We start from the raw sequence: 26,112 nt of genomic DNA, 5'->3' as shown, positions 1-26,112 counted from the left end.
GTTACTGGGGTTTTTGTTATTGAATTGTATATGAATTAGTTATATAATGTGGATATCCACCCCTTATCAAACAAATGATTTGCAAATATTTTTCCCACTCTGTAGGTTGTCTTTTCACTTTGTTGATGGTTTCTTTTACTGTGCAGAATCTTTTTAGTTTGATGGAGCCCCACTTGTTTGGTTTTTTATTCTGTTGCTTGAGCTTTAGGTGCCATATCCAAAAATGTATTACTAAGACCAATGTCAAGGAGCTTTATTTCTGTATTTTCTTCTAGGAGTTTCATGGTTTCAGGTCTTGCATTTAAGACTTTCATCTGTTTCGAGTTAATTTTTGTGAGTGGCGTAAGAAAGGGGTCCACATTTTCTTCCAGTTTTATTAATAGTTGACATACACCACCATGTAAGTTTAAGACGTACTGAACGATGGTTTTATTTACATATCTTGTGAAATGATTACCACAATAGGGTTAGTTCACATCCATCATCTCATATGGATACAATGAAAAGAAAAGAAAAGAAAATTCACCTTGTGTGAGAACCCTTAGATTCTAATCTCTTTTAACAACCACTGATTCCTTTTAAATAAGATCCCAGAAATTACCAAAAGAAAGACTGATCCATCCAAGTGATGGCATTGCCATGCAGCTACCTCATTTTCAACAAGTTTCTAAACATCATTGTGACAATATTACTCTTCTCATATGTATTATTATATCATTTCTATATCCAGAGAAGAAATGAGGCTGATTACCATTATAAATCTTTTATTACACAATAAAAGAGGCAAGAGGCAAAAAGTTAGTGATTGAATTGTTTATAAAATTTTTAAAAATCAGACATAATAACAGGATCTCTTTCTCTATGTATGATACCTAAGGTAATTTCTAAAGTGAAAAATTATTTTTATTTATATTTTCATTATAATTCAGAAATTCTATTTGATCAGAAAACTTATTGCATATAACATATTGTTAAAACCATAACAAAAATTGTGCTTTTCACTTCAAGCACCTTACTGCTTGTGTTTTCATTAATGTCAAGGATATACATTTTGATCTTTCTGTAAAACCGAGGCAGGAATTAATAGAAACAACCCGGATGATCATTGTACGTAATATAAAATAACCTATCACAAGAAAATATTTAAAATGCAGACTATAAAGCCTTTATCCCTTTTTCTTTACCCCTTCTTGAGTCTTTGAGCAAATTTCTTATTCCCGCTGATCCACAGTTTTCTCACTTGTAAAATCATATTAATAATAGTATTTGCCTTATATGAAAGCCTAATAGCTGGCACAGAACAGCAATTTAATCCTTCCTTCTTTCCCTCCTTCCTTCCTTCCCTCCCTCTCTTCCTCCTTTGTAAAATAGGGTTTTGGGTACCTGCACACAAAATTATTGTTCAAGATAAAATTATATAATACATGTTATAGCATTTGTGAAGTAAAATCAGTACATATGTTTTAGGAATTTTTTTAAATTTTATTGAAGTATAGTTGATCTACAATATTGTGTGAATTTCTGATGTACAGCAAAGTGATTCAGTTATATATTTTTTTTCATATTCTTTTCCATTACAGTTTATCACAAGGTATTCAGTAGACTTTCCTGCGCTATACAGTAGGACCTTGCTCTTTATCCATCCTATATATAATAGTTTGCATCTGCTAATCCCAAACTCCCAAACCTTCACTCTCCCCCTCCCCCTCCCCCTTGGTAATCACAAGTCTGTTCTCTATGTCCATGAGTCTGTTTCTGTTTTGTAGATATGTTCATAGTGTCATGTTTTAGATTCCACATATAAGTGATATCATATGGTATTTGTCTTTCTCTTTCTGACTTACTTCACTTAATATGATCATCTCTAGGTCCATCCATGTTGCTGCAAATGGCATTCTTTCATTCTTTTTTTATGAGTAATATTCCACTGTATATATGTATACCAAATCTTTTTTATCCATTCATCTGTCAATGGACATTTACAATAGCCATGTCTTGGCTATTGTAAATAGTGCTGCTATGAACATAGTGGTGCATGTCTCTTTTCAAATTATAGTTTTCTCTGGATATATGCCCAGAACTGGCTGCTGGATCATAAGGCAACTCTATTTTTAGTTATTTGAAGAACCTCCATACTGTTTTCCATGGTGGCTGCACCAATTTACTTTCCCACCAACAGTGTAGGAGGGCTTCCTTTTCTCCACACCCCTCCGTCATTTGTTATTTGTAGACTTTTTGATGATGGCCATTCTGACCGGTGTGAGTTGATATGTCATTGTAGTTTTGATTTACATTCCTCTAATAATTAGCGATGTTGAACATCTTTCATGTGCTTACTGGCCATCTGTGTGTCTTCTTTAGAGAAATGTCTATTTAGGTTTTCTGACCATTTTTTGATTGGGTGTTTTGTTTTTTTGTTAGTGAGTTGTGTAAGCTGTTTGTATATTTCAGAAATTAAGCCCTTGTAGGTCGCATCATTTGCAAATATTTTCTCCGAGTCCATAGGTTGTCTTTTCATTTTGTTTATGGTTTCCTTTGCTGTGTAAAAGCTTATAAATTTGATTAGGTCCCATTTCTTTATTTTTGCTTTTATTTCTTTTTCTAAATTAATTTTTATTGGAGTATAGTTGCTTTACAATATTGTGTTAGTTTCTACTGTACAGCAAAATGAATCAGCTATACACATACATATATCCCCTCATTTTTGGATTTCCTTCTCATTTAGGTCACCACAGAGCATTGAGTAGAGTTCCCTGTGCTATGCATTATGTTCTCATTAATGATCTATTTTATACATAGTATCAATAGTGTATATGCCTCAATCACAATCTCCCAATTCCTGCCACCCCTCCTTCCACTTTGGTATCCACACATTTGTTCTCTACATCTGATCTCTATTTCTGCTTTGCAAATAATATCATCTTTACCATTTTTTCTAGATTTCATATATATGAGTTAATATACACTACTTGTTTTTCTCTTTCTGACTTACTTCACTCTATGACAGACTCTAGGTCCAACCACATCTCTACAAATGACCCAATTTCATTCCTTTCTATGGTTGAGTATATATGTATATACTCATCTATTGTATATATGTACCATATCTTCTTTATCCAGTCCTCTGTTGATGGACAATTAGGTTGCTTCCATGTCCTGGCTATTGTAAATAGTACTCTAATGAACACTGGGGAGCATGTATCTGTTTTGATTTTTTTTTGCAGCTTGCATCTGGGTGTTTTATTTTTGTTTTTAACATCATTATTTGAGTATAATTGCTTTACAATGGTGTGTTAGTTTCTGCAGTATAACAAAGTGAGTCAGCTATATGTACATACATCACCATATCCCCTCCATCTTTCATCTCCCTCCCACCATCCCTATCCCACCCCTCTAGGTGGTTACAAAGCACCAAGCTGATCTCCCTGTGATATGTGGCTACTTCCCACTAGCTATCTATTTTGCATTTGGTAGTGTATATATGTCCATGCCACTCTCTTACTTCATCCCAGCTTACCCTTCCCCCACCCCATGTCCTCAAGTCCATTCATAATATCTGTCTCTTTATTCCTGTCCTGCCACTAGGTTCTTCAGAACCCTTTTTTTTTTTAGATTCCATATATATGTGTTAGCATATGGTATATGTTTTTCTCTTCCTGACATACTTCACTCTGTATGATGGACTCTAGGTCCATCCACCTCACTACAAATAACACAATTGCATTTCTTTTTATGGCTGAGTAATATTCCATTGTATATATGTGCCACATCTTCTTTATGCATTCATCTGTTGATGGACTATTAGGTTGCTTCCATGTCCTGTCTATTGTAAACTGTGCTACAATGAACATAAGGGTACACGACTCTTTTTGAATTATGGTTTTCTCAGGGAATATGCCTAGTAGTGGGATTGTGGGCTTGTATGGTAGTTCTATTTTTAGTTTTTTAAGGAGCCTCCATACTGTTCTCCATAGTGACTGTATCAATCTACATTCCCACCAACAGTGCAAGAGTGTTCCCTTTTCTCCACACAGTCTCCAGCATTTATTGTTTGCAGATTTTTTTTTTTTTTTTTTTTTTTTTTTGTGGTACGTGGGCCTCTCACTGTTGTGGCCTCTCCCGTTGCGGAGCACAGGCTCCGGAAGTGCAGGCTCAGCGTCCATGGCTCACGGGCCTAGCCGCTCCGCGGCATGTGGGATCTTCCCGGACTGGGGCACGAACCGTGTCCCCTGCATCGGCAGGCGGACTCTCAACAATTGCGCCACCAGGGAAGCCCTGTTTGCAGATTTTTTGATGATGGCCATTCTGACTGGTGTGAGATGAAATCTCATTGTAGTTTTGATTTACATTTCTCTAATGATGAGTGATGTTGAGCATCCTTTCATGTGTTTGTTGGCATTCTGGATATCTTCTTTGGAGAAATGTCTATTTAGGTCTTCTGCTCATTTTTGGATTGGGTTGTTTGTTGTTTTGATATTGAGCTGCCTAAGCTGCTTGTAAATTTTGGAGATTAATCTTTTGTAAGTTGCTTCGTTTGCAAATATTTTCTCCTATTCTGAGAGTTGTCTTTTCAACTTGTTTATGGGTTCCTTTGCTGTGCAAAAGCTTTTACGTTTCATTAGGTCCCATTTGTTTATTTTTGTTTTTATTTCCATTTCTCTAGGAAGTGGGTCAAAAAGGATCTTGCTGTGATGTATGTTATAGAGTGTTCTGCCTATGTTTTCTTCTAAGAGTTTTATAGTGTCTGGCCTTACATTTATATCTTTAATCCATTTTGAGTTTATTTTTGTGTATGGTGCTAGGGAGTGTTCTAATTTCATTCTTTTACATGTAGCTGTCCAGTTTTCCCAGCACCACTTATTGAAGAGGTTGTCTTTTCTCCATTGTATATTCTTGCCTCCTTTATCAAAGATAAGGTGACCATATGTGTGTGGGTTTATCTCTGGGCTTTCTATCCTGTTCCATTGATCTATACTTCTGTTTTTGTGCCAGTACCATACTATCTTCATTACTGTAGCTTTGTAGTATTGTCTGAAGTCAGGGAGCCTGATTCCTCCAGCTCCATTTTTATTTCTTAAGATTGCTTTGGCTATTCGGGGTCTTCTCTGTCTCCATACAGATTGTGAATTTTTTTTGTTCTAGTTCTGTGAAAAATGCCATTGGTAGTTTGATAGGGATTATATTGAATATGTACATTGCTTTGGAGAGTATAGTCATTTTCACAATGTTGATTCTACCAAACCAAGAACATGGTATATCTCTTCATCTGTTTGTATAATCTTTAATTTCTTTCATCAGTGTCTTACAGTTTATGCATACAGGTGTTTTGTGTCCTTAGGTAGGTTTATTCCTAGGTATTTTATTCTTTGTGTTGCAGTGGTAAATGGGAGTTTTTCCTTGATTTCTCTTTCAGATTTTTCATCATTAGTGTATAGGAATGCAAGAGATTTCTGTGCATTAATTTTGTATCCTGCTATTTTACCAAATTCATTGATTAGCTCTAGTAGTTTTCTGGTAGCATCATTGGGATTCTCTATGTATAGAATCATGTCATCTGCAAACAGGGACAGTTCTACCTCTTCTTTCCTTATTTGGATTCCTTTTATTTCTTTTTTCTCTCTGACTGCTGTGGCTAAAAATTACAAAACTCTGTTGAATAATAGTCTTGAGAGTGGGCAACCTTATCTTGTTCCTGATTTTAGAGGAAATGATTTCCGTTTTTCACCATTGAGAACGATGTTGGCTGTGGGTTTGTCATATATTGCCTTTATTATGTTGGGATAAGTTCCTTCTGTGCCTGCTTTCTGGAGGGTTTTTATCATAAATGGGTGTTGAATTTTTTCAAAACGTTTTTCTGCGTCTATTGAGAGCATCATATGGATTTTCTCCTTCAACTTGTTAATATGGGGTATCACATTGATTGATTTGGGTATATTGAAGAATCCTTGCATTCCTGGGTTAAATCCCACTTGATCAGGATGTATGAACCTTTTAATGTGCTGTTGGATTTTGCTTGCTACTATTTTGTTGAGGATTTTTGCATCTATGTTCATCAGTGATATTGGCCTGTAGTTTTCCTTTTTTGTGACATCTTTGTCTGGTTTTGGTATCAGGGTGATGGTAGTCTCATAGAATGAGTTTAGGAGTGTTCCTCCCTCTGCTATATTTGGAAGAGTTTGAGAAGGGTAGGTGTTAGCTCTTCCCTAAGTGTTTGATAGAATTCGCCTGTGAAGCCATCTGCTCCTGGGCTTTTGTTTGTTGGAAGATTTTTAATCACAGTTTCCATTTCAGTGCTTGAGATTGGTCTGTTTATGTTTTCTATTTCTTCTGGGTTCAGTCTTGGAAGGTTGTGCTTTTCTAAGAATTTGTCCATTTCTTCCAGGTTGTCCATTTTATTGGCATATAGTTGCTTGTAGTAATCTCTCATGATCCTTTGTAGTTCTGCAGTGTTGGTTGTTACTTCTTTTTCATTTCTAATTCTATTGATTTGAGGCTTTTCCCTTTTTTCTTGATGAGTTTGGCTAATGGTTTATCTATTTTGTTTATCTTCTCAAAGAAGCAGCTTTTAGTTTTATTGATCTTTGCTATTGTTTCCTTCATTTCCTTTTCACTGAATTCTGGTCTTATCTTTATGATTTCTTCCTTTCTGCTAACTTTGGGGGTTTTTTGTTCTTCTTGCTCTAATTGCTTTAAGTGTAAGATTAGGTTGTTTATTTGAGATTTTCATTTTTTCTTGAGGTAGGATTGTATTCCTATAAACTTCCCTCTTAGAACTGCTTTTGCTGCAATCCATAGGTTTTGGGTCATTGTGTTTTCATTGTCATTTGTTTCTAAGTATTTTTTGATTTCCTCCTTGGTTTCTTCAGGGATCTCTTTATTATTTAGTAGTGTATTGTTAAGCCTCCAGGTTTTTGTAAATTTTACAGTTTTTTTTTCCTGTAATTGGTATCTAGTCTTATAGCGTTGTGGTCGGAAAAGATACTTGATATGATTTCAATTTTCTTAAATTTACCAAGGCTTGATTTGTGACCCAGGATGTGATCTATCCTGGAGAATGTTCCATGAGCACTTGAGAAGAAAGTGCTTGTGTTTATTTAAAGCTTGTGTTTCCTTATGTATTTAAAGCTTGTGTTTCCTTATGTATTTTCATTTTGGATGATGTGTCCATTGGTGAAAGTGGGGTGTTAAAGTCCCCTACTATGATTGTGTTACTGTCGATTTCCCCTTTTATGGTTGTTATTATTTGCCTTATGTATTGAGGTGCTACTATGTTGGGTTCATAAATATTTACAATTTTTATATCTTCTTCTTAGATTGATCCCTTGATTATAATGTAGTGTCCTTCTTTGTTTCTTGTAACAGTCTTTATTTTCAAGTCTATTTTGTCTGATATGAGAATTGCTACTTCAGCTTTATTTTTAGTTCCATTTGCATGAAATATCTTTTTCCATCCCCTCACTGTCAATCTGTATGTGTCCCCAGGTAGACAGCATATATACACGTTTTTGTATCCATTCAGCCAGTCTGTGTCTTTTGCGTGGAGCATTTAATCCATTTACATTTAAGGTAATTGTCGATATGTATGTTCCTATTACCATTTTCTAAATTGTTTTGGGTTTGTTAGTGTAGGTCTTTTCCTTCTCTTGTGTTTCCTGCCTAGAGAAGTTCCTTTAGCATTTGCTGTAAAGCTGGTTTGGTGGTGCTGAATTCTCTTAGATTTTGCTTGTGTGTAAAGGTTTTAATTTCTCTGTAGAATCTGAATGAGTTTCTTGCTGGCTACAGTAATCTTGGTTGTAGGCTTTTTCCTTTAATCACTTTAAATGTGTCCTGACACTCCCTTATGGCTTGCAGAGTTTCTGCTGAAAGATCAGCTGTTAACCTTATGGGGATTCCCTTGTGTGTTATTTGTTGTTTTTCCCTTGCTGCTTTTAATATTGTTTCTTTGTATTTAATTTTTGATAGTTTGATTAATATGTGTCTTGGCGTGTTTCTCCTTGGATTTATCCTGTATGGGACTCTCTGTGCTTCCTGGACTTGATTAACTATTTCCTTTCCCATATTTGGGAAGTTTTTAACTATAATCTCTTCAAATATTTTCTCAGTCCCTTTCTTTTCCTCTTCTTCTTCTGAAACCCCTATAATTTGAATGTTGGTGAGTTTAATGTTTTCTCAGAGGTCTCTGACTGTCCTCAGTTCTTTTCATTCTTTTTCTTTATTCTGCTCTGCAGTAGTTATTTCCACTATTTTATCTTCCAGGTCACTTATCCATTCTTCTGTCTCAGTTATTCTGCTATTGATTCCTTCTAGAGAATTTTTAATTTCATTTATTGTGTTGTTCATCACTGTTCGTTTGCTCTTTAGTTCTTCTAGGTCCTTGTTAAACGTTTTTGTATTTTCTCCATTCTAGTTCCAAGATTTTGCATCATCTTTACTATCATTACTCTGAATCCTTTTTCAGGTCGACTGCCTATTTCCTCTTTATTTGTTTGGTCTGGTAGGTTTTTACCTTGCTCCTTCATTTGTTGTGTATTTCTCTGTCTTCTCATTTTGCTTAACCTACTGTGTTTGGTGTCTTCTTTTTGCAGACTGTAGGTTCGTAGTTCCCATTGTTTTTCATGTCTGCCCCCAGTGGGTAAGGTTGCTTCAGTGAGTTGTGTAGGCTTCCTGGTGGAGGGGGCTGGTGACTGTGTTCTGGTGGATGCAGCTGAACCTTGTCTTTCTGGTAGGCAGGACCACATCTGGTGGTGTGTTTTGGGGTGTCTGTGAACTTATTATGATTTTAGGCAGCCTCTCTGCTAAGGGGTGGGGTTTTGTTCTGCTCTTGCTAGTTAGTTGTTTGGCATGGGTTGTCCAGCACTGGAGCTTGCTGGTCGTTGAGTGGAGCCGGGTCTTAGTGTTAAGATGGAGATCTCTGGGAGAGCTCTTGCTGATGGATATTATGAGGGGCCAGGAGGTCTCTGGTGGACCAATGTCCTGATCTCACCTTTCCCACCTCAAAGGCTCAGGCCTGACACCGTGCCAGAGCATCAAGACCCTGTCAGCCACTCAGCTCAGAAGAAAAGGGAGAAGGAAAAAAATTAATAAATTAAATAAATAAAGTTATTAAAATTAAAAATTATTAAAATTAAAAAATTAAAATTAATTATTAAAAAAGAAAAGAACAACAAAACCAATAAACAAATCCACCAATGATAACAAGAGCTAAAACCAATACTAAAAAAAACAGACAGACAGAACCCTTGGGCAAATGGTAAAAGCAAACCTAAACAGAAAAAAATCACACAAAGAAGCATACACATACACACTCACAAAAAGAGAAAAAGGAAAATATATATATATTTATTTAAAAAAAGGAAGATAACAACCAAATCAATAAACAAATCTACCAATGTTAATAAACTCTAAATACTAAACTAAGATAAACATAAAATGAGAAACAAATTAGATGCAGAAAGCAAACCTCAAGTCTACAGTTGCTCCCAATGTCCACCGCCTCAATTTTGGGATTATTTGTTGTCTATTCAGGTATTCCAGAGATGCAGGGTACTTCAAGTTGACTGTGGAGATTTAATCTGCTGCTCCTGAGGCTAACGGAGAAATTTCCCTTTCTCTTCTTTGTTCACACAGCTCCTGGGGTTCGGCTTTGGGTTTGGCCCTGCCTCTGCGTGTAGGTCACCTGAGTGTGTCTGTTCTTCACCCAGACAGGAGGGGGTCAAAGGAGTGGTTGATTCGGGAGCTCTGGCTCACTCAGGTTGGGGGAAGGGAGGGGTACGGAATGCAGGGCAAGCCTGTGGCGGCAGAGGCCAGTGCGACGTTCCAACAGCCTGAGGCGTGCTGTGTGTTCTCCCAGGGACACTGTCCCTGCATCACCACACCCTGACAGTAACAGGCTGTACAGGCTCCCGGGAGGGGAGGTGTGAATAGTGACCTGTGCTTGCACACAGGCTTCTTGGTGGCTGCAGCAGCAGCCTTAGCATGTCATGCCTGTGTCTGGTGTCTGCGCTGATAGCTGCAGCTCACGCCTGTCTCTGCAGCTCGTTTAGGCAGCGCTCTGAATCCCCTCTCCTCACACACCCTGAAACAATGGTCTGTTGACTCTTTGGCAGTTCCAGACTTTTTCCCAGACTCCCTCCCAGCTAGCTGTGGCACACTAGCCCCCTTCAGGCTGTGTTCATGCCTCCAAAGTCCTCTCCCTGGGATCTGACCACCAAAGCCAGAGCCTCAGCTTCCCAGCCCCTACCTGCCCTGGCTGGTGAGCAGACAAGTCTCTCAGGCTGGTGAGTGCTGGTCGGCACCGACCCTCTCTGTGGGAATCTCTCCACTTTGCCCTCTGCACCCCTGTTGCTGTGCTCTCCTCCATGGCTCCAAAGCTTCGTCCCCACCCACCCACCGTCTCTGCCAGTGAAGGGGCTTCCTAGTGTGTGGAAACTTTTCCTCCTTCACAGCTCCCTCCCAGAGGTGCAGGTCTTGTCCCTATTCTTTTGTCTCTGGTTTTTTGTTTTCTTTTCTTTTGCCCTACCCAAGTACATGGGGAGTTTCTTGCCTTTTGGGAAGTCTGAGGTCTTCTGCCAGCATTCAGTAGGTGTTCTGTAGGAGTTGTTCCACATGTAGATGTATTTTTGATGTATTTGTGGGGAAGAAGATCTCCACGTCTTACTCCTCCACCATCTTGAAAGTCCTCTCCCATCTGGGTGTTTTAGAAGTGGCCATGACTAGAGGTGGTTAGAGAATCTATTTTTAGTTTTTTAAGGACCCTCCATACTGTTCTCCATAGTAGCTGTACCAATTTTCATAAGGAACTATTATTATTATTTAGAATGTTTAAAATTTGAAATATGTAATTAGTAAAAACTAATATTCATTGATTATCTAGGATGTGCCAGGGACTTTTGAATACTTTGCAGGCATTATCGCATTTAAGTCCCTTAGGAACCTCGTGGGATAGGTACTATTATTAGTTAACTTTCACAGATGAGGGAACTGTGATCCAAAATACTAGTTAACGTACCCAAGGTCATGTACCTAGTAAGCAGTGAAGTCAGGATTAAAATTCAGGCACTATAACTACAGAGTTGTTCTTCCTAGCAAGTGTGTCATGCCACCTAAATAGTCACTGCTTTTGCCATCATGTCATTAACTGCTGTGATGAGGACCACTTCCTGTTACTCCAAAAGCTTAGGCAACAGGTGTGTTCAAAGCAAAGCAAGGCAATATTTAATTTAAATATTACACAGCACAAGGCAATATTTAATTTTAAAAATTAAATTTTTTTAAATTAAAACAAAATTAAAGCAGCACAAAGGCAAGGCAATATTTAATTTAAAAAATTCAATTAAATTATTACGAAATAAAAAAGAATTTCATTTGCTCCCACTGTCCTGGGCTTTGGTTAACCACAGACTATGGCCATGTCAGGATACAAGTCTTTGGTGGGTCCACTGAGTGGCACAGTGCATGGGAAGTACTCATTTTTCCTGTGGCCTGTTTGGTCCCTTCCACCCTAGACTTAAGCTCGGCTCGCATTCAGTAAGCTGCTTCCTTCAAGCCCTTCCACTGGGTGAGCTTTTCCTAGATTGACCCCAGCAAAGCCACCAACTCTGGAGTCTTCTCCACTTCTCTTTACCTCTTGGAAACTTCAGGTCTCAGGTATCAGAAAGGCAAGGTTGAGCAGGAGAGGCAAGATAACAGATTTGACTGAGAGGCAGATGATGGGGTGATACCCTCACCAGGCAGCTTAAAGGGCACATCCTAGGAAAATCAGCAAGAGCAGGAGCAGTAGGCAGTAAATCATCATTTCTCTCCTGTGACCTTCACATCAACTCTGAAGCAGGTAGGCAGGACCACCCCCTTCACAAAGCCAGGGCCTCTGTTGACACCATGGTCACGTGCCTTCTAGAGCCTTCTACTGTGCAACCATCTATTGGGCAGCTCTATAGGCTGGGCAGATTTTCTTATTCCCATTTTTAGAGGAAGAAACTGAGGCCAGGAGAAGCATTGGGTCTCAAGCCCACATCTCCTGGCTCCAGCTCAGTGTTGTTACAGCCACAACACCGGTTGCCCCAGTGGCCTCTGTCAACAGAGCTGAACTTAAAGTCATAAAGATTCCCCCTAAAGACCCACTGGGCAGTGGGCAGAGACTAACCTTCTCTAGGAATAGGGAGGACCCAGATAATGCCAGGGAAGTGGGCCTTTGGCCATATGGTGGCCTCCATGGCTGGCTTCCAAAAACTATAGCAGGAAGCCAGTCGAGTTTAGAGCATCAGGAAAAGAGCCTGTGAAAGGCACGGGGAGAGAAAGACAGACTGCATGGAACACATTCAGTGACGGCAGAGCAGGACATAATTAAGCCTAATTGTGTAAGCATGTAAGCGCTGCCATGTTTTCAAGAGAGAGGGGTGCCAAGGTTTCGTGTTGCATTCCATTCCATGCAGCCTACAGATCATCATCCAAAGGTCACCCTCACTAACACTGGCCAAAAAAGCCATCCCCCTCCACAGCCAGGTGTTGCACTCATAGGAGCTGTACCAGGGCATATTAGACCAGTGAATGCATGCATGCATGTGTGTGTGTATGTGTGTGTTTGTCAGTGCATGTGTGTGTCCATGTGGGTGTCTGTGTCTGAGTGAGGATGCCTCTGCATCTGGACGTGTTCCATTTGCTTCTGGTATATTATGTGCTTATACAGTCAAAACTAATGGAATCAGGTTGAGATTCAGATGACATCACACTGGTGACTCATATCTTGATAGATGGATAGATTCTCCCTCCTCTGCATTCCTTTCAAGGTAACCTTGATATGTCACACAGCTGCTGGGGAATGCCAGGAAGGGGACTTTCTCATAGACGTTTGGCGTGGCCAACGTTTGGCGTGACCACGTTTGCAATCTTGGCCTGTGGAGAGAAGGGGGGAAGGCAAGGAACAAAGGTCAAGGCTAGTCCGCCCCAGGGGCCAAGGGATGATTTAATTAGTAGGGTTGGTTTCTGGGCCAGCCAGCATCCTGCAGGGGTAGGGACGTCTTGGGGCAATCTCAATGCAGACTGCGTTGCTCTCACTCCCTGGATGTGACCTTTCTTCAGCAACATTTTTCTTACACACCCTTTCCCCCTGGAAAGTGAACAGGTATTGAGGGGGAGTAAATGGTGAGAGCAGCTGGGGAGCATGGCAACAACAGACAGAGGTGCAATTATGCAATCATTTCCACTACTCGAATGTCTTGGAGGGAAATTTTCATTGGGAAAATGCAAAGGAGAGAGTGTGACTCACACTCTATTGAGACAGCTCGCCTTGGAATGTGTGGATCCAGACATCAGACTGACATGGCTGGATGACCTCTAATTCTCAAAGTCCAAAGGTAGCCACCGAAACCTTCTCTTCCTTCTCTCTCTGCTTAGCATTCTCCATCTTTGCACTAGCTTCTTCCTCTGTCTGGGGTTTGGAGAGGTGTTCCTTCCTAAAACTTTACCTGCAGACACAGTGCCAGGTTTAACCAAGCAATTTGGCTTGTTCCCAGCAAGCTTCTTGCTGGTTTGTTTTTCAGAATGATCTGGCTCTAGAAGCCCACCCTGCCTAAGTGTGCACGGGGCAAGCATCAGCCTTTGCCATGCTTTGGGACAGTCAAGTTTGCCACCCCACCAGGTAGTCAGGACATAGAAACTTCAACTTCCAGAACTGGAAGCCCTCTTACTGACCATCCTGTCCAGTCTTCTCTCCTGACAGGTGAGGACACAGCGAGGTGAAATAGTCACACAGGTAGTAAGTAAGTGGCAGATGAAGGATGAGAGCTCTGGGTCCCCGAGACCACCAGCACAGGGCTCTACCTCTCTTGCTGCTCTAGATTCTTTAAGCGCTCCTCCATCTGCTTAGCAGATATGATAATACTCAGCATTTGAAAAGTATAAGGCGCTCCTTCTGGCAAATCCAGAAAAATGCCAAACCTTATTTTACTAGCAGAGCAAGGGAGCAGGTAAATCATGTGAAGAGGAGCCCCAGGGGATACGGTTAAGGCAAGGGACATGTCCATGTCATACACAAGACCACTGATCAAGGCAGGAAGTCTCTGAAAGCCTGTCCTTGGAGAGCTGGCTCCATCACTCTGCCCTGCATGTGAGAATGGGTCTCATCACAATGAGGCAAGACTACCACCTCTGTTCTTCCCCTAGCAGACAAAATCATCAACAAGGCAGGTCTCCCAAGCCCTCCCGTTTCTTCTTCCCACTGTTTGGTCACCATTCCACTCCCACCCCCATGCCACATGAGTCTCTGCCTCTCTGCTGCTCAGGATCTCCGATCCAAACCCACCTCCACCCCATCTTCCGTGGACCTCAACCCATTCTCTGCACCTGAGCCCATCCCTGTATGTCAAAAATCCCACTCTCTTTTTAAGACCCTTCTCAAGTGCCACATCCTCCATGAAGTCTTCCTTAGTTCCTCCACTGGAGCAAATATTTCCCTTCTCCTTGTGTTTTTAACCCTTTGTATACCCATTATCTTGTGATAAGTGTTCAGTCCATGACGGCATTCTTGAAGGGAAGCTCCTGACTCCTGACCTGGCTTAGCCATCTTTGGAGGCTCTGGAATCTTGAGTCTGATAGTAGCATCCAACCGGCTCACATAGAACCACAAACATACATTTCTTTCACTTAGGATTTTATGAAAACAACAAATGAATTGGTCAAAAATGAACTCATGCAAACTCTGAGGGCAAACTATACTCAAGGACAACACATACCTGTCTAGAAGGAATGATAAGGCCATACAGCAGCTCTGTTATCAGCCTCCGGTTTCTCCATCCTGAGGAGCTGGGAGAGACCCAGATCAATGGTGGTTGAAGAAGTGCTCTGTGTGCTCAGATTCTCTTCTGCCCCATGCCAGGCTGCCCTCTGAGTCGGGGACCCCCTTTCTTCAGGTCACTGATGCTGTGACACATCCAGGTTGGTGTTTGGCCAAAGCACTCTCCTTAGTAGTGCTGTGTCTCCACCACCTGATGCCCTCCCCATGTTTGCTGTCTTCAATATTCTCTGCAAAGGGCTGGCTGTCTGCTTCCCTTCGATGGGCACAGCCATATGATGAAGTAGGTCTTGTCTCTCCAACAGATCTCTGTCTGTGTTTCTTTTCAGAATCAGCACTGTGGAGACAGTTTCAACCTGATTTGGAAGGAACTCAGTCCTTGGACTTCAAGCAAACATAGATTCCCCACTGTAGAGTATGCTAACACTTCCATGTAACAGATTTACATACCTCCCCAGACACAAGAGCTAGTCAGCATCACCATGTGTCACTTGAAAACAAACATGAAGTTAGTTATACTAGCCCTGAGTATGTTCTGCCTTTAATAATAATAATAATAGTAACGAGTGTCTGTCCTTTCATCATTTATAAGGAAACTGTACTGCCAATGTATCTTTACATTCTCACAACAGTTCTATGATGTATTAAGGTATAAGTGCTCCCAACTTACTGTTGACAAAACCAAGGCCAGACAGTTTAACATGACCTGCATGTGCTCACAAAGTGGCAGAATTAGAACACAAACACAAATCTTCCCAGTCTTCAAATCCTTGACACTCCACTGCTTTCTCTTTGCAGCTTCTTGAATCTCTTTCCCCCAAAGTGTAAAGCCCCCACGTAGGACTCCATACACCGATACCATCTGCCCCCTTTTGTCTCCTTCATAGAATCATGAGTCTATATCTCTTTTACTCCAAATGTAATTCTGGAGAAATTTACCAAAGATCTGTTATAGGGACTGCACTGGGGTAGGCTCTATGGGGCTTAGAACTTGTTTGCAAGGTTCCTAAGGCTCTTCAGCTAATAAATAAATTTATCGCCAAATATTATGGACTGAGAGATGTTAAGACATAACCTATCCATCCACACACCCCCAGGGATATTTTCATTTTAGGAAAGAAATCCTGGCACCAAGGAGTCTCAACCCAAAAGAAAGAACTCCCAGGGATGGAAATTCAGACTCTAGAGTAGACCGGTTGATGACACATTTAGGACAATAATTGCTTTTTGGTTTCTTCAAGTTTTTTTTTTTTAAGGTAACACTTTACCCTCTCTTTTTATATCACTGTCCACTGGATATCTGTCCCTCTGACCTCCAAGCCCACACCGGTGAGAGAAGGCGCTGCTCCCCGCAGTGACTGGACCTAGCATTTTTTATTCCCTAAGACCTATCTTATCAAAACCCAGAAGGATCCTCAGGGGCTGGGCTGCCAAAAAAGCTCTCTCCAAGGGCAAGCAGGACATCCACTAGGTGCCTCCCCCCTCTCTGCAGCCCCTGCCAAACACCTAATTCTTCTGATTACAGGAAGGAGTTGCTTCCTCCTGTTTCCTAACCGGAGCCCTCCTCTGACCCTAATAACAGGGTTGTTGAAATCAGCCATTCCATTTATACAGCCAGATCCACACAAACTAAAATCATCAGGTCAACAGCACAGCTGCATTTAGCAAAGGCAGGTGAGATTTAAGAAGAGAAATGACTTAGAATGGGGAGCAGGGAGGCATTCAACCATGAACTTGACTACATAATGTTGTCCAAAGCCAGTGTTGATGATCGGTTTTACACTCCTTGATAATAATACCAACATTTAAGTTGGTTCTATCTTCCTCCATGATTCTGTTCTTTTCTAAATTTATCATTTACAAGCACTTTCGCCCACAGTATCTCATTTAATCCCCACAGCAATCCTGTAATGCGAGTGTCGTCATTGTTTTCAGAGAAATACAGTGCAACTCTGGAAAGAGCCCAGGCCTTAGAGGCAGAGCCTGAGTTGCAATCTTAGTTCTGTCTTTCCACTGGACCACTCTGCCCTTCAGGTAATAAAAAACCTCCACTTCAATGCTACCTGGAACATCAGGAGGATCAAGTGCTTGGCTCCTCTCTGCCTAGGTGGCAGTTTCTAGGGCTGTGACAGGAAGGTGTATTGGGGGCTTTGTTCTTTTAAATATGCACCTGGCAGCAGGCCTGCCTACTGTCGAGGATACCCAGGTAAGTACCCTTCTCTCCACTGATGATGGCTGTTTATTGTCCAGAGTGGGTGTGGTCACAACAGATGATCTCTCTGGCAAGCTCATTCAGGTCAGAAAGAATGGCTTTAGATCAACCACTCTAAAACCAAAATCATCTTCACAGGAGCACATCCTGCAGCACATCCCCCAACAATTCTGTACACAGTTCAAATTGTTCATTTACCAGGGAATAGACTGTGTCAATAATGCATCTTGGTGGTTTTACCAGGAAGCTACATTGCACAAAATTTAAAATTCTAGTGGGCAGCATTTCTCAAAGTGTGTTCCAAGGATTCTCCCCAAAGGAGATCTGAAAGGGGTTGACTTGTGTCCCCGTTAAATGACATGTTGAACTGTTAAACTTGATACCTCTGAATGTGACCTTATTGGGAAACAGGGTCTTTGCAGATGTAACCCAGTTAAGATGAGGTCATTATGGATGGAGTAGGGTGGGCCCTAATCCAATATGACTGGTGTCCTTATAAGAAGAGGAGAGAGATACACAGGGAGAGCACCACGTGATGATGGAGGCAGAGCTTAGTGTGATGGGGCCACAAGCCAAGGAATCACAAGGGTTGCAGGCCCACCAGACACTAAGAGAAGGGCATAGAACAGATTCTCTCTGAGAACCTTCAAGAGCCCATGGTCCTACTGACACCTTGAGTTTTGGAGGACTTCTGGCCTCCAGAACTGTGGGAGAACTGTTGTTTTAAGCCACCCAGTTTATGGTACTAAGTTGCAGCCACCTCAGGAAACCAGTGCAAGGTCTATGGTGACATAAGCTTTTCAAAATGATGGGTTCACCAGTGCCTTTCAACCCGAGGAAATTTTTGTTAAATACCCCACCATAAACCAGTTAAATCATAATCTCTGAGTGGTGGGTATTTTTAAAGTATTTCTTTAAGTCTCTCAAGAGATTCTGATGCATAAAACAAAACCGAGGGCTTCCCTGGTGGCACAGTGGTTGAGAGTCTGCCTGCCGATGCAGGGGACACGGGTTCGTGCCCCAGTCCGGGAAGATCCCACGTGCCGCGGAGCGGCTAGGCCCGTGAGCCATGGCCGCTGAGCCTGCTCGTCCGGAGCCTATGCTCCGCAACGGGAGAGGCCACAACAGTGAGAGGCCTGCATACCAAAAAAACAAACAAACAAACAAAAAGTTTTCCTTACCTATAAATTTCTCAGCCAAGGCTAATATGCTGTGAATTACTGAGAGAAGATATTTAGGATGCAGAATTTCTCAAGCTTATTTGACCACAGAAACATTTTTTTAATTGAACATCTTCTTCAAAACACACGTATAGCAGATTGGAAAACACTGATATCTTTTATTGGGTTTTTTATGCTCTTGGTGGGTGAATGGTAACACCTGCTTTGAAACATTTCCAGGCCAGAATTATTGCTGTGATGCTCTATATTACAGAACTTGGCCTTCTTTCACCTACGTGTTCATGTTCTGGAATAGATCAGATCATCTCACAGAGAAAGTGTGAAAGTACTGGGTCCATTTAGCCAGTCACATTTCTTAAACAGACTCATATTTTCATTAGTAAACCTTAAAACTGTCCTCTGTCTCGCTGATTGCCAAAGCATATGGCTCTATCTTTAAATGATAACACTAGCTAGCTGTGCTCATTCTCATCAAGACTATGATTTTAAATAGCCTGTGTTCAGTCCATGTCAGACATAGTAGCAAAAATATTGTGTGTGTGTCTGTGTGTCTGTGTTTTGTGTACACCTACCCACATTTGTTCATGCAAGGTGTCCCAAAGCTCATGCATTCCATCATCTCATTAAACAGGTATTCTTTTCTTAATTGAAGTATAGTTCATTTACAATGTTGTGTTAGTTTCAGGTGTACAGCAAAGTGATTCTGTTAGACATAGATATAGATATATAGATACATACAAACATATATGTGTATATATATAAAATCTTTTTCAGATTCTTTTTCATTATAAGTTATTACAAGATATTGAATATTGTTCTCTGTGCTATACAGTAAGTTCTTATTGTTTACCTATTTTATATATAGTAGTGGGTATCTGTTAATCCCAAACTCCCCCTTTCCCCTTTGGTAACCATAAGTTTGTTTTCTATGTCTGTGTGTCTGTTTCCATTTTGTAAATAAGTTCATTTGTCCCATTTTTTTAGATTCCACCTATAAGTAATACCATACGATATTTGTCTTTCTCTGACTTATTTCACTTAGTATGATAACCTCTAGGTCCATTCACGTTGCTGCAAATGGCATTATTTCATTCTTTTTTATGGCTAATACTCCATTGTTCATATGTACCGCATCTTTTTTATCTGTTCATCTGTCAATGGACATTTAGGTTGTTTTCATGTCATGGCTATTGTAAATAGTGCTGCTATGAACATTGGGGAGCATGTATCTTTTTGAATTAGAGTTTCTGTTTTTTCCTGGATATATACCCAGGAATGGAATTGGTGGATCATATGGTAGCTCTAATTTTAGTTTTTTAAGGAACCTGCATACTGTTCTCCATAGTAGCTGCACCAATTACCATTCCCACCAACAGTGTAGGAGGGTTCCCTTTTCTCCACATCCTCTCCAGCATTTATTATTTGTAGACCTTTTGATAAAAGCCATTCTGACCTGTGTGAGTTGATACTTCATTGTAGTTTCAATTAGAATTTCTCTAATAATTAGTGATGTTGAACATCTTTTCAAGTGCCTTAAACAGATATTCTTAACCTGCGGTTGGAGAGGGGCCCATGAATGTAAAAAGAAAAAAATGTATATTTAATTTTTCACTAACTTCCTTTAATTATGAATGTAAGAAAGAAACCACAAATGTGGAATAGCAGTACCTCTTACTTTATCACCAATAGAAATCACAGACACTGAGATAGCTTCAAGATGGTGGAGGAGTAAGATGTGGAGACACCTTCCTCCCCACAGATACATCAAACATACATCTACATGTGGAACAACTCCTACAGAAAACCTACTGAACGCTGGCAGAAGACCTCAGACCTCCCAAAAGGCAAGAAACTCCCCATGTACCTGGGTAGGGCAAAAGAAAAAAGAAAATACAGAGACAAAAGAATAGGGACGGGACCTGCCCTCCCTCTGGGAGGGAGCTGTGAAGGAGGAAAAGTTTCCACACAGTAGAAGCCCGTTCGCGGGCAGAGACGATGGGTGGGCGGGGAGGAAGCTTCGGAGTCTCAGAGGAGAGCGCAGCAACAGGGGTGCGGAGGACAAAGCGGAGAGATTCCCGCACCGGAGGATCGGTGCCAACCGGCACTCACCAGCCCGAGGGACTTGTCTGCTCACCTGCTGGGGCGGGTGGGGCTAGGAGCTGAGGCACGGGCTTCGGTCGGAGCAGGGAGAGGACTGGGGTTGGTGCGTGAACACAGCCTGAAGGGGGCTAATGCGTCACAGCTAGCCAGGAGGGAGTCCAGGAAAAAGTCTGAAACTGCCTAAGAGGCAAGAGACCATTGTTTTGGGGTGCACAAGGAGAGGGGATTCAGACCACCACTTAAAGGAGCTCCAGAGACGGGTGCGAGCCGTGGCTATCAGCGCGGACACCAGAGACGGGCATGAGACGCTAAGGCTGCTGCAGCCGCCTCCAAGAAGCCTGTGTGCGAGCACAGGTCACTATCCCCACCTCCCCTCCAGGGAGCCTGTGCAGTCCGCCACTGCCAGGGTCCCGTGATCCAGGGACAACTTCCCCGGGAGAACGGACGGCGCGACTCAGGCTGTTGCAACATCACGTTGGCCTCTGCTGCCGCAGGCTCGCCCCGCATCCACACTCCTCCCTCCCCCTGGCCTGAGTGAGCCAGAGCCCCCGAATCAGCTGCTACTTTAACCCTGACCTGTCACGGCAGGGAACAGACACCCTCAGGTGACCTACACTCAGAGGCGGGGCCAAATCCAAAGCTGAACGCCAGGAGCTGTGCGAACAAAGAGAAAGGGAAATTTCTCCAAGCAGCCTCAGGAGCAGTGGATTAAATCTCCACAGTCAAACTGATGTACCCTGCATCCATGGAATACCTGAATAGAAAACGAATCATCCCAAAATTGAGGAGGTGGACTATGGGAGGAACTGTAGACTTGGGGTTTGCTTTCTGCATCTGATCTCTTTCTGCTTTTATGTTTATCTTAATTTAGTATTTAGAGCTTATTATCATTGGTAGATTTGTTTCTTGATTTGGTTGCTCTATCCTTTTTTTTTAAATACATATTTTTTTTCCTTTTTCTCCTTTTGTGACTGTGTATGTGTATGCTTCTTTGTGTGATTTTGTCTGTATAGCTTTGCTTTAACCATTTATCCTAGGGTTCTGTCTCTCTGTTTTGCTTTTTTTGTTTTGTTTTGTTTTGTTTTTTGTTTTGTTTTTTTTTGTTTCTTTTCTTAGTATAGATTTTAGTTTTGTTATTGATGGATTTCTTTTTTGGATTAGTTGCTCTCTTCTTTCTTTCTTTCTCTCCTTTTTTTTTGTGGTACATGGGCCTCTCACTGTTCTGGCCTCTCGCATTGGGGAGCACAGACTCCGGACGCGCAGGCTTAGCGGCCATGGCTCACGGACCTAGCCACTCCGCAGCATGTGGGATCTTCCCAGACTGGGGCACGAACCCGTGTCCCATGAATCAGCAGGCGGACTCACAACGACTGCGCCAACAGGGAAGCCCTCTTTCTCTTTTTTTATTACTTTTTTATTTTTTACTTTCCCAGTGGAATTAGTTTTCATAACATTTTATCTAGGTCAATATATGCAAAATGTTTACACGTAATCAATATTAAAAATATCGAGATTTTTACACTTTTTTTCACATCTTTATTGGAGTATAATTGCTTTACAATGGTGTGTTAGTTTCTGCTTTATAACAAAGTGAATCAGTTATACATATACATATGTCCCCATATCTCTTCCCCCTTGCGTCTCCCTCCCTCCCACCCTCCCTATCCCACCCCTCTAGGTGATCACAAAGCACCGAGCTGATCTCCCTGTGCCATGCGGCTACTTCCCACTAGCTATCTATTTTACATTTGGTAGTGTATATATGTCCATGCCACTCTCTCACTTTGTCCCAGCTTACCCATCCCCCTCCCCGTGTCCTCAAGTCCATTCTCTAGTAGGTCTGTGTCTTTATTCCCATCTTGCCCCTAAGTTCTTCATGACCACTTTTTTTTTTTTAAATTCCATATATATGTGTTAGCATACCATATTAGTTTTCCTCTTTCTGACTTACTTCACTCTGTATGACAGACTCTAGGGCCATCCACCTCACTACAAATAACTCAATTTCATTTCCTTTTATGGCTGAGTAATATTCCATTGTATGTATGTGCCATATCTTCTTTATCCATTTATCTGTTGATGGACACTTAGGTTGCTTCCATGTCCTGGCTATTGTAAATAGAGCTGCAATGAACATTGTGGTACATGACTCTTTTTGAATTATGATTTTCTCAGGGTATATGCCCAGTAGTGGAATTGCTGGGTCATATGGTAGTTCTATTTTTAGTTTTTTAAGGAACCTCCATAATGTTCTCCATAGTGGCTGTACCAATTTATATTCCCACCAACAGTGCAAGAGTGTTCCCTTTTCTCCACACCCTCTCCAGCATTTATTGTTTGTAGATTTTTTGATGATGGCCATTCTGACCAGTGTGAGATGATATCTCATTGTAGTTTTTATTTGCATTTCTCTAATGATTAATGATTTGAACATTCTTTCATGTGTTTGTTGGCAATGGTATATCTTCTTTGGAGAAATGTCTATTTCAGTCTTTTGCCCATTTTTGGATTGGGTTGTTTGTTTTTTTGTTACTGAGCTGTGTCAGCTGCTTGTAAATTTTGGAGATTAATCCTTTGTCACTTGCTTCATTTGCAAATATTTTCTCCCATTCTGAGGGTTGTCTTTTCGTCTTGTGTATGGTTTCCTTTGCTATGCAAAAGCTTTTAAGTTTCATTAGGTCCCATTTCTTATTTTTGCTTTTATTTCCATTTCTCTAGGAGGCTGGTCAAAAGGATCTTGCTGTGATGTATGTCATAGAGTGTTCTGCCTATGTTTTCCTCTAAGACTTTGATTGTATCTGGACTTACATTTAGGTCTTTAATCCATGTTGAGTTTATTTTTGTGTATGGTGTTAGGGAGTGTTGTAATTTCATTCTTTCACATATAGCTGTCCAGTTTTCCCATCACCACTTATTGAAGGGGCTGTCTTTTCTCCACTGTATATTCTTGCCTCCTTTATCAAATTTAAAGTAAACATATGTGCATGTGTTTATCTCTGGGCTTTCTATCCTGTTCCATTGATCTATATTTCCCTTTTTGTGCCAGTACTATACTGTCTTGAATACTGTAGCTTTGTAGCATAGTCTGAAGTCAGGGAGCCTGATTCCTCCACCTCCGTTTTTCTTTCTCAAGATTGCTCTGGCTATTAGGAGTCTTCTGTGTTTCCTTACAAATTGTGAAATTTTTTGAGCTAGTTCTGTGAAAAATGCCAGCGGTAGTTTGATAGGGAATGCATTGAATCTGTAGATTGCTTTGGGTAGTAGAGTCTTTTTCACAATGTTGATTCTTCCAGTCCAAGAACATGGTATACCTCTCCATTTATTTGTATCATCTTTAATTTCTTTCATCAGTGTCTTACAGTTTTCTGTATACAGGTCTTTTGCCTCTTTAGGTAGGTTTATTCCTATATATTTTATTATTTTTGTTGCAATGCTAAATGGGAAAGTTTTCTTAATTTCACTTTCAGATTTTTCATCATTAGTGTATAGGAATGCAAGAGGTTTCTGTGCATTAATTTTGTATCCTGCTACTTTACCAAATTCATTGATTAGCTCTAGTAGTTTTCTGGTAGCATCTTTAGGATTCTCTATGTATAGTATTATGTCATCTGCAAAGGTGACAGCTTTACTTCTTCATTTCCAATTTGGATTCCATTTAATTATTTTTCTTTTCTGATTGCTGTGGCTGAAACTTCCAAAACTATGTTGAATAATAGTGTTGAGAGTGCAGAACCTTGTCTTCTCCCTGATCTTAGTGGAAATGGTTTCAGTTTTTCACCATTAAGGATGATGTTGGCTGTGGGTTTGTCTTATATGACCTTTATTATGTTGAGGAAAGTTCCCTGTATGCCTACTTTCTGCAGGGTTTTTATCATAAATGGGTGTTGAATTTTGTTGAAAGCTTTCTCTGCATCTATTGGGATGATCATATGGATTTTCTCCTTCAATTTATTAATACGGTGTATCACATTGATTGATTTGGGTATATTGAAGAATCCTTGCATTCCTGGGATAAACCCCCCTTAATCATGGTGTGTGATCCTTTTAATGTGCTGTTGCATTCTGTTTGCTAGTACTTTGTTGAGGATTTTTGCATCTATGTTCATCAGTGATATTGGTCTGTAGTTTTCTTTCTTTGTGACATCTTTGTCTGGTTTTGGTATCAGGGTGATGGTGGCCTTGCAGAATGAGTTTGTGAGTGTTCCTACCTCTTCTATATTTTGCAAAAGTTTGAGAAGGATAGCTGTTAGTTCTTCTCTAAATTTTTGATAGAATTCGCCTTTGAAGCCCTCTGCTCCTGGGCTTTGTTTGTTGGAAGATTTTTAATCACAGTTTCAATTTCGATGTTTGTGATTGGTCTGTTCATATTTTCTGTTTCTTCCTGGTTCAGTCTTGGATGATTGTGCATTTCTAAGAATTTGTCCATTTCTTCCAGGTTGTCCATTTTATTCACATGGAGTTTCTTGTAGTAATCTCTCATGATCATTTGTAGTTCTGCAGTGTCAGTTGTTACTTCTCCTTTTTCATTTCTAATTCTATTGATTTGAGTCTTCTCCCTTTTTTTCTTGATGAGTCTGGCTAATGGTTTATCAATTTTGTTTATCTTCTCAAAGAAACACCTTTTAGTTTTATGGATCTTTACTATCATTTCCTTCATTTCTTTTTCATTTATTTCTGATCTGATCTTTATGATTTCTTCCCTTCTGCTAACTTTGGGGGTTTTTTGTTCTTCTTTCTCTAATTGCATTAAGTGTAAGATTAGGTTGCTTATTTGAGATGTTTCTTGTTTCTTAAGGTAGGATTGTATTGCTATAAACTTCCCTCTTATAACTGCTTTTGCTGCATCCCATAAGTTTTAGGTCGTCGTGTTTTCATTGTCATTTGTTTCTAGGTATTTTTGATTTCTTCAGTGATGTTTTGGTTATTAACTAATGTATTGTTTAACCTCCATGTGCTTGTATATTTTTAATTAATTTATTTATTATTGGCTGTGTTGGATCTTCGCTTCTGTGTGAGGGCCCTCTCTAGTTGTGGCAAGTGGGGGCCACTCCTCATTGCAGTGCACGGGCCTCTCACTATCACGGCCTCTCTTGTTGTGCAGCACAGGCTCCAGACACGCAGGCTCAGTAGTTGTGACTCACGGGCCTAGCTGCACCATGGCATGTGGGATCTTCCCAGACCAGGGCTCGAACCCATATCCCCTGCACTAGTAGGCAGATTCTCAACCACTGTGGCACCACGGAAGCCCGTGTTTGTATTTTTAAAAGACTTTTTCCTGTAATTGATATCTAGTCTCATAGCATTGTGGTCAGAAAAGATATTGATAAGATTACAATTTTCTTAAATTTACCAAGACTTGATTTGTGACTGAAGATATGATCTATCCTGCAGAATGTTCCATGAGCCCTTGAGAAGAATGTGTATTCTGTTGTTTTTGGATGGAATGTCCTATAAATATCAATTAAGTCCCTCTTGTTTAATGTATCATTTAAATTTGTTTCCTTATTTATTTTCATTTTGGATAATCTGTCCATTACTGAAAGTGCGGTGTTAATGTCCCCTACTATGATTGTGTTACTGTCAATTTCCCCTTAATGGCTGTTAGTATTTGCCTTATGTATTGAGGTGCTCCTATGTTGGGTGTGCATAAATATTTACAATTATTATATCTTCTTCTTGGATTGATCCCTTGATCATTATGTAGTATCCTTCTTTGTCTCTTGTAATAGTCTTTGTTTTAAAATCTATTTTGTCTGATCTGAGAATTGCTACTCCAGCTTTCTTTTAATTTACATTTGCATGGAATATCTTTTTCCATCCCCTCACTTTCA

Source organism: Orcinus orca, chromosome 6 (assembly GCF_937001465.1).
Source record: "Orcinus orca chromosome 6, mOrcOrc1.1, whole genome shotgun sequence".
Taxonomy (NCBI): domain Eukaryota; kingdom Metazoa; phylum Chordata; class Mammalia; order Artiodactyla; family Delphinidae; genus Orcinus; species Orcinus orca.
Note: the sequence above shows the minus strand (reverse complement) of the source record.